At 38.9% G+C, this 8,308-nt stretch overlaps 1 protein-coding gene and 1 long non-coding RNA gene across 3 annotated transcripts in view; one reads left to right on the top strand and one right to left on the bottom strand.

The window, feature by feature from the left end:
• The window catches only part of LOC104448076 (cucurbitadienol 11-hydroxylase), a 35,554-nt gene extending 34,898 nt beyond the window's left edge, over positions 1-656 (bottom strand). For both annotated transcript variants that reach the window (XM_039304353.1, XM_010061860.3), the window contains exons 1-2: positions 348-656; positions 1-242 (exon numbers count right to left, since the gene is read on the bottom strand). The exon at positions 1-242 is cut by the window's left edge and continues 86 nt beyond it. The gene's annotated coding sequence lies outside the window, so the exon portion shown is untranslated. The remainder of the gene's footprint in view (positions 243-347) is intronic.
• An 816-nt stretch (positions 657-1,472) lies between these two features.
• LOC120289555 lies at positions 1,473-3,823 on the top strand. Its single transcript, XR_005547591.1, has 2 exons — positions 1,473-2,349; positions 3,606-3,823. It is a non-coding gene; the product is annotated as an uncharacterized LOC120289555 (long non-coding RNA).
• Positions 3,824-8,308: the final 4,485 nt, after the last annotated feature.

Below are 8,308 nucleotides of genomic sequence, written 5' to 3'. Positions count from 1 at the left end.
GCAACTTCTCCCTAAGGACCTCCATGCCAAAGTGCTTTAGTACTGTGCTTCGGATATACTTGTGGACGTTCGGGATGTTGGTGCTGGCCTCGCTCTCTTGCGCGAAAAGCTTTGCGTACGTGTCTAGAGCCCATGAGTCAAACAGCTTCCCGTCTTGCTGAAGGACAAAATGGGAGAATTCCGGATCGGCCGAGACTACTATCGCCTGACCTGCCATGCTCGTCCGAAATGTCTTTCCGTACCTGCGTCGAAAGCACAAAGAATAGGGGCATTTCTAGGTATTGTTAAGAACTACGAAATGAAGTCGGCATTTTGATTGGAAATGGCCAATAAAATGGTATGGGTACCTTTGTATTCTCTTCTTGAGAAATGGAAGGAGGTCTAGAGAGTAACTAGGAACCATTAATTGAAGGGTCTCACCGATGAGAGGGAGCCCCCAAGAACCGGGAGGAAGAGAACCGTTGCACCGGGGTTTTCTCCATCGGTAAACCCGGTGAGCGAGCCAAACGATGATCAATGTCGACACACACGTTCCGATCATCCACATCACGTGTTTCTCTGAGAAGACGAGGAAGCAAATGGAGCGGGGAGGGTGATGATCCACACGAGTTATTGTCTCCCTCTTTGTAGAAGTATCTCTCTCCTTTCTAGTGCATGCTTTTGCCAAGTTTGTGTGGCTTTTATATATTTGCACGCGAAGCATGTGTTACGCATCACGAGAAGCTCACCTGAATATAATAATTGCAAGAAGCAGGCACGCAAGTGATGACATATGTGACATTATGAATTTTCGACCCGTCCCGATAAAATAAAATGTGCATCTTGTCAATGCGCCGATGGTCCTTTTTCTCTTACCTGATTACTCACGAGTTAACCAATCTATTAGGTGAAGCTGTTAAGAGATATAAACACGGTAAAATCCCTAAAAGCTATCCGATAGGTTGGATTGGACTAAAATCACATTCGGTCGATTTTAACCACAAAATTGAATTCAGTTTGGGAAATCGAACGTTCGAGCATGTCACGATTCATTTATAGAATGTCGTCTTGTCTTTCGGAGAAATTACATCGAGTTTGGGATTTTTATGGAAAATCACTTCGGACGTCGTAGAAAATTAGTGAAAATTCGGTTTAGCTAATTTGAAGGGAATTTTGACTTCTAAGCCAAGTTACTAGATGATGGGAATTTGTGGAGATGTGTGGGATTTGTCTTCGACGAAATTGGACTTCAAATTTGAGAAATTGAGAATGAAATTGAAGTTTAAATTGGTAAAATTCGGAGCTATGGGAGGACTGCATATATTGGCATCAAATTGGATTAATTGTGGAAATTGATTACAAGAAAGTAATGGGGGACAAGGAGATAGGCTTGTGGACTTTTGGAGAATAGATAATGATGGATTAGATATTGAATTTGATCTTTCTTCCCACTCACCCACGGCTTCTCGAGCAAGCCTCACGCGTCCCTCTCCTTCATCCGTTCGTTCTCTCTCCACGTCGGTCTCTCTCTTTTCTTTCCTTCGAAGACCGTCTTTAGCTTCTGTTTTCATTTTCCTTTTTCCTTTGACGCCGCAGCTTCTCTCTCTCTCTCTCTCTTGCTGCCCTTCTCCTCCACCGTTCGAACTCCAGCACTCATCTCACGCCACCTGCTCCACCATTTTTGGTTTCCCTCGGTCAACTCCAGCAGAATTCTCCAAGTGAAGCCCATTTGTTGACTCCGCAAGCCGCTCCACGCGTCCAAGCATCCCCACCGAACAGCTCAGCCCCACGATCAACTCCCCCTCAATGCTTCTGCTTCAATTTCATTTTTCCTTGCCACGTCCGAACCACTACCACCACCGACTGTCCCCCACATCGTGTCTTCCTTGCGGCTTCCCACCGAATCAACATATCTAGCCCGAAGTTGACTCTAGTAATCCACCGAAGCTGCTTCTTCGTATGCTTCCGTCGACGCCAGCACACGGGTCACCAAGCCAGCGAATTCTTTCGAAGTGGTCCAGTCCACCGAAGTCCCATTTCCATCGAAGACCTGCAGCTCACGCGAACTCAGTCAAGCCCAGCGGCCCATCTCCACTGAGTCGCAAGCTTCAGCCCGTGCAAGTCAATTCCAGCAGCTCAGCCTCCGCAAGCCCAGCCCGCAAGTCCAGAAATTGAGCCCCTGCAGCCCGTGAAATCAGCCCAGCCCATGCGTCTCAGCCCATCACTTAAAGCTCAGCCAAGCCCAGCAGTTGCTGTGGGCTTTACAAGGCCTTTTGGGCCCGGCCCAAGTGTCCATAGACGCCGCCGAAAGTTCGGGTTTCAGCCGCCGTCGCGTCGCCATCACGGTGTTCCGGTCTTCGCTTTTCACAAGTGAGTTTTGCTCACTAATCCCTTATTAGTATGCTAATGATGCTTAGGAGTTGATTAGATTTAATTAAGTGCAATTAGGTGGATAAATTATATTAGAATAATTAAATTAGGGTTACCTATGCATGTTAGGCAAATGATTGGTGTAGTTAGCAAGGAAATAGGCTCTATTATTTATTGAACGAGTCTTGGTAATTTTCCGGGCTCGTCTCAGATTCCAATTAGGCTATAACGGGCCTAAGTTGGATTTATTGCATTTATTTAATAATTTCCGTAATTATTTAATTATTTATTTATTTTCCAGAAAATAAGCTAGGATAGCCGACGACCGAAATTTTATGCTAATCATTGTGGTGTAGTCTGTTTATTTATTTGAGCGTTAATTTGTGCTAAATTGATTTAATGGTGTTTTTAGGATTTTATTCCTAAATTTATCAATTTTGGTAATTGATTGGAAATTAACCAAACGTTAGTTTACAACGCCAAAAATGCTTTGGTGGACCATATAAAATGGTGGAAATTGTGGAAGTAAAATTATGATATTATGACTAAGACCGACTGTGTACCCACACACGGCTATTTTTATCGGATATGATAAAAATGATGAAAATGGTATACTATCTTGGCCTGAGGGCCCTAATCTATCAGCTTTGGGCGAGCATATAAATAGTATATCATAGTATCAACTTTGGATAAGCATATATTATCAGCTTTGGGTGAACATATATAGTATACTATGATGGCCTGGGGGCCATAATCATTCAACTTTGGGCAAGCATATATACAATATACTATATTATTAGCTTTGGGTGAGCATATATTATCAGCATTGAGCGAGCATATATAGTATACTATGATGACCTGGGGGCCTTAATTATTCAGTTTTGGGCAAGCATATATACAGTATACTATATTATCAGCTTTAGGTGAGCTATACTATCCATTTGTAGCTTTGGGTGAGCAATCCTAGACTAAGGTCAGACTTTATAGATATTATTGAATGTACCGACCAAGGAAAGGCTGTGATGACATGAAATCGACTAAGTCGATTGATCGATTATTCAATCTAATTGGGTGAATTGCTGTGACTGACGTATATTTGAAATATATTGATTTGCAGGATAGAACTGAAGCTAAGGTAAGTTCTTTGACTCATGTTGTGCTTAGGCAGCCTAAGGTGTATTGGCTTCCTAATCGAGTCTTAGGAGGTAGAATTTGCTAAGACGTAGTCTTATCTCGGTTGTGGGACAACATTCCAGGTCCCTAGATGGCAAAACCTGAAGAGGAGTACCTAGAGGAGAACCCTGAGGATGATCCAGAGTAGGATCCTGATGATGATTGAGACTCCACTCCTGTCTGATGACTTTTGGCTGTGGAACCTGTTTGAGTAGAACTCGACTTTTTAGTATGGCTTGTATATGTATATATATGACTGAGTTGTATATAAGTATATAAGTGTGTTGATTTTCAGGTTCAAGTTTTTAGTCCTACCTTTCTATCCCATTGCTTTATTGTCTGGGGATTATTATATGCTTCCGCATGCGTATAAAGATAAAAATGATGAAAGGGTTGGTGATGCATCATGGGATGTCGCTATTAATCGACCAATGTGAGGGATGGGTGCGTACTCAAGGATCGGGGCATGATAACCTGACTATGGATAGGGGTAGTACTTTGCGTGTAATCACTGATATTCCATCCATATGGGGATAAACAATACCCTTTAAGATTCTGTAAAATCAAGCTGTTGTCATTGATGGAACATAACTCATACAATGCCACTTATCATACGTGTAATGAGAGAAATCGTTCTAATATGTAAATAACATGTCTGTTGCACGTGATTCATTAAATATCATTTTAAGAAATTGAAGATCTTGGATCCATGTTGTTTTGAAAGTATCGACGAAAACAAGTGATCAAACTACAATATAAATAGAATAAAGAAACGAATCACACGCCAAATCAACATGGTTCGGTTGGTGGACTTATTCCATAGGGAGAGCAACACAAACTTTTATTAAATATCAAGTGATATAATGGAGTTTACAACTATATTCTAGTCACTCAAACATGCTTAGTATTTTTTAGCTCTCGATTAAATCTATGAACTAACACAGTGTTTAATCCCATAATTTCTTATGAAATAATCTCTCAATCTTACAAGAGAATTACATAGATCTTGAAGTTTATATAGGCTAATGTGCCCGATTCCTTTCTTTATCACCAAAACATCTTGAATAACCTTTAGAACTCCACTCTCTAAGGTATATTGACACTTGGTTGGATCCAAAGCACTTAAGAAAATGAGGTTATTGCACTCTAGTCAATGTCTTTACTTTATATCATGCATTCTAATCCTAATATTGCCAACACCCACAATATCATTCTTAATGTTATTCACGAACTACACTTTACCATTATTAAGTAGTAAATTAGTTGCTTTTGGTGTAGCGTGAAATCAATAGCTAGGATCTGTAACTGTAATCCATCTATCAAACAATAAATCCTCAGTGACAGATCATTATAAAGGGACAACATCAGCAATTGCGGCAACATCATTAGTAGACTTTACTCTAATATTCTTACTCCTCTTGTTCTTTATTTTAAGGAAATCTATTCTAAGATGCTTCTTCTTGCCACAACTCCCATAAACCACATCGCTAGTCCTAAACTAACTATGCTTGTTGTGATTTGTATTGCTCCTACTAACATGAGCATTAGTTTTTCCTCTTATTTCACCTACTAAAGTAGCAAACATAGATTCATCAGATTCTCTTATACGGATATCTTCTTTCAGAATTAAATCATGAACCACATCAAATGTCTAGATTGTATCCCAACAAACAATGATAATAGTAATATCCCAACTGTCAAATAATAAAGATAATGTGATTAAAGCATGTATCATATCATCAAATTCAATGTCAACTAAACTCATTTGACGAGCAACAATATTCAATTCATGGATTTGAGTAGCAACCAATGCACTTATGCCCATATTTAAGTAAATGGACGTCACATTAGGTAGACCTTGTTAATTGTAGAGGGCTTCTTGTTTATGCTCAACATGGCATTTATTAGAACTGCAATAGTTTTTTTTTCACGATGTTAAATGTGACATTACAAGCCAACATAAGCTGAATAACACCACTACCTATCTATCTAGCAATTCCCAATCAAGTTGCTTCACCAATCTAGTTTCTCCTTCTACAGGGGTAAGTATAGATTCTTTTAGTACAAATAACACTCGATCTAAATCTTCCAAAACCAAAAAATCATTTTTATTAAATATGTTGATTTTTACTGTTCCTTATTTTGTCGTCATTAATTCATTTCAACTAAGTTAAAGTTTAGCTCTAATATAAATTATTGTGGAAATAAAGAATTGAATAATAAGATTAAAAAAAACATGGAAATAAATAGCACATCAAATCTACGTGATTTGGTTAGTGATCTTCACAAGAAGAGCTGTACAAGATTCCACTATAAATCAAGTAATATGACAGAAACTACAACTGCACTCGAGATATTCTAACACTCTTTGTGTTTCCTAGCTCACAATTAGACCGAATGACTCACATAACATTTAACCTCAAATTCCTTACAAAATAATCTTTCAATCTCATAAAGGAATTACACAAAGCTTATGTTAAAAAATGTCTCGAGTTTGAGTCCAATGCGAAATTACGAATATTCTGAATTGGATATGTTGCGGACATTTGAAATCGAGCAAAGAAGATCCGAAGATCAATTTCCTAAATTTGAATCTGTGTTTGAGAGTTTGACCGCTAAAATAGGAAAGTCAAACTTTCACTTGGATTTGGATTTTGTTTAAAACATACAGATATATATTTTGGATAAAATTGTTTAAGTTAGGAAACTGAATCCTATGAGAAGTTGGAAAAAGAATAGGGTCTCACTTATATATATATGGACTTGTGGCCATGGATGGAAGGAGGTTAAACACTGCGTGCGTTATTGGGTGTAATTGGGGCTTGGAAAACACCGAAGAAGTGTTTGAGTGACTTGAGTGTGTAATCTCCTTGTATCGCTTGATCTATAGTGAAATTTGCTGCTGCTCTCCCCGTGAACGTAGGTCTTTACAACCGAACCACGTAAATCCGGTGTCCGATTTATTTTCTTCTTTTGTCTATATTATTGTTTGATCACTCGTCTTTTCGCAATAAGTGGTATTAGAGCCAAGCTTGGCTAAGTTGAAGCAAATCGATGGTGACAGAAGAAGTAAAAGTGAGAATCAACAGATTTGATGGGAAGGATTTTAGTTTTTGGAAGATGCAGATTGAAGATTATCTTTATCAGATGAAACTGCACTTGCCCTTATCTGGGGAGAAACTAGAGTCGATGAAGCAAGCTGATTAGAATTTGCTAGATAGGCGAGCTATGGGTGTTATTTGGCTGACATTGGCTCATAACGTCGCGTTTAACATCTTGAAGGAGAAGACCACTGCTTATTTGATACAAGCCTTGTTGGATATGTACGAGAAACCCTCTACGATCAACAATGTCTATTTGATGCGACGTCTATTTAATTTGAAGATAAGTGAAGGTGCGTCAATTACAGATCATATCAATGAATTCAATGTGATTGTTAGTCAATTAAGTTTAGTTGAGATTGATTTTAAAAATGAGGTACGTGCTTTGATTCTATTATCCACATTGCTTGATAGTTGGAATACTACTATTACTGCCGTTAGTAATTCCTCCGGGTCAACAAGTTTGACGTTTGATGGGGTTCAAGATTTGATTCTGAGCGAGGATATTTATAGAAGAGAATCTGGCGAACATGTATCTACTGCTTTAGTAGGTGAAAATAGAGGAAGATCTATAACACATGTGGGTAAGAGTAGTACTAATATGAACAAACGTAGTCAATCTAGGACTGCTGATATTGTATGTTGGAGTCGTGGCAAAAGGGGGCATCTTAGAAGGAATTGCCTTAAGCTAAAGAATGAGAAGGGTAAGGAAATTATAGTTGATTCTGCAAATAATGTTGCAGCTATAGTAGATAATACCGATTATGTCTTGTTTGTCACTAATGATTCATTATTTGATGGATGGATTATAAATTCTAGTTGTTCTTTTCATGTCACATCAAATAGAAACTGGTTTATTACTTATCAGTGCATGAGTAGTGGTAAAATCCAATTAGGGAACAACGCTGAGTGTGATGTTATGAGTGTTGGTGATGTTAAAATCAGAATGCATGATGGCATTGTGAGGATATTGACTGGAGTAAGACACGTTCCAAAATTGAAAAAAAAACTTAATTTCCTTGGGTGCCATAGATTCAACTGGTTGCAGGTATTCTTCAAAATGTGGAGTTCTGAAGGTTGTTTGAGGTGCATTGGTGATAATGAAAGGAATCAAGCATGGAGGCCTATATAAACTTTAAGGTGAGACAGAGACAAATTTCGCTATGGAGACATCGGATGCATCTGTTCGAGCGTCTTTTGACTACTCGAGGAAGACCTAGGTGTTTGTGCCAATGCACAAGATGCTGATGTTGGGATCACGTGATTGAGAGCTTTGATTGAGACGGAGACGGTAAGTCAATCAAACATGTGCGGTGACAATAGCATGGAGTTCTCGCTTGGAGCTGGCAAATAAATTTTGCATGAAAGATGGCATAGTGAAACACCGCACTAGTGCCAGTAAATCACAACAATTTGCAGAATTGATGAATAGAATATTACTAGAGATGGCCCGAAAAGTTATCTCTAATGCTGGGTATTGCTAGGAGAATCCTAGCTAATTTGATTAGTACGATAAGCTGCTTGGTGAATAGATCCCCATCAATTGCAATTGAATGGCAGACTCTTGAAGAAGTGTGCTCAGGTTACGTTGCTGGTTATTCTATTATTAAAATGTTTGGTTGCCCGTGTTATTTTCGAGTGAGTGATGGTAAGCTCGATTGAAGGGTAAGGTGCATATTCCATGG

Source organism: Eucalyptus grandis, chromosome 11, assembly GCF_016545825.1.
Source record: "Eucalyptus grandis isolate ANBG69807.140 chromosome 11, ASM1654582v1, whole genome shotgun sequence".
Classification (NCBI taxonomy): domain Eukaryota; kingdom Viridiplantae; phylum Streptophyta; class Magnoliopsida; order Myrtales; family Myrtaceae; genus Eucalyptus; species Eucalyptus grandis.
The sequence above is the reverse complement of the archived record's forward strand: the minus strand, read 5'-3'. Positions and strand labels throughout refer to the sequence as shown.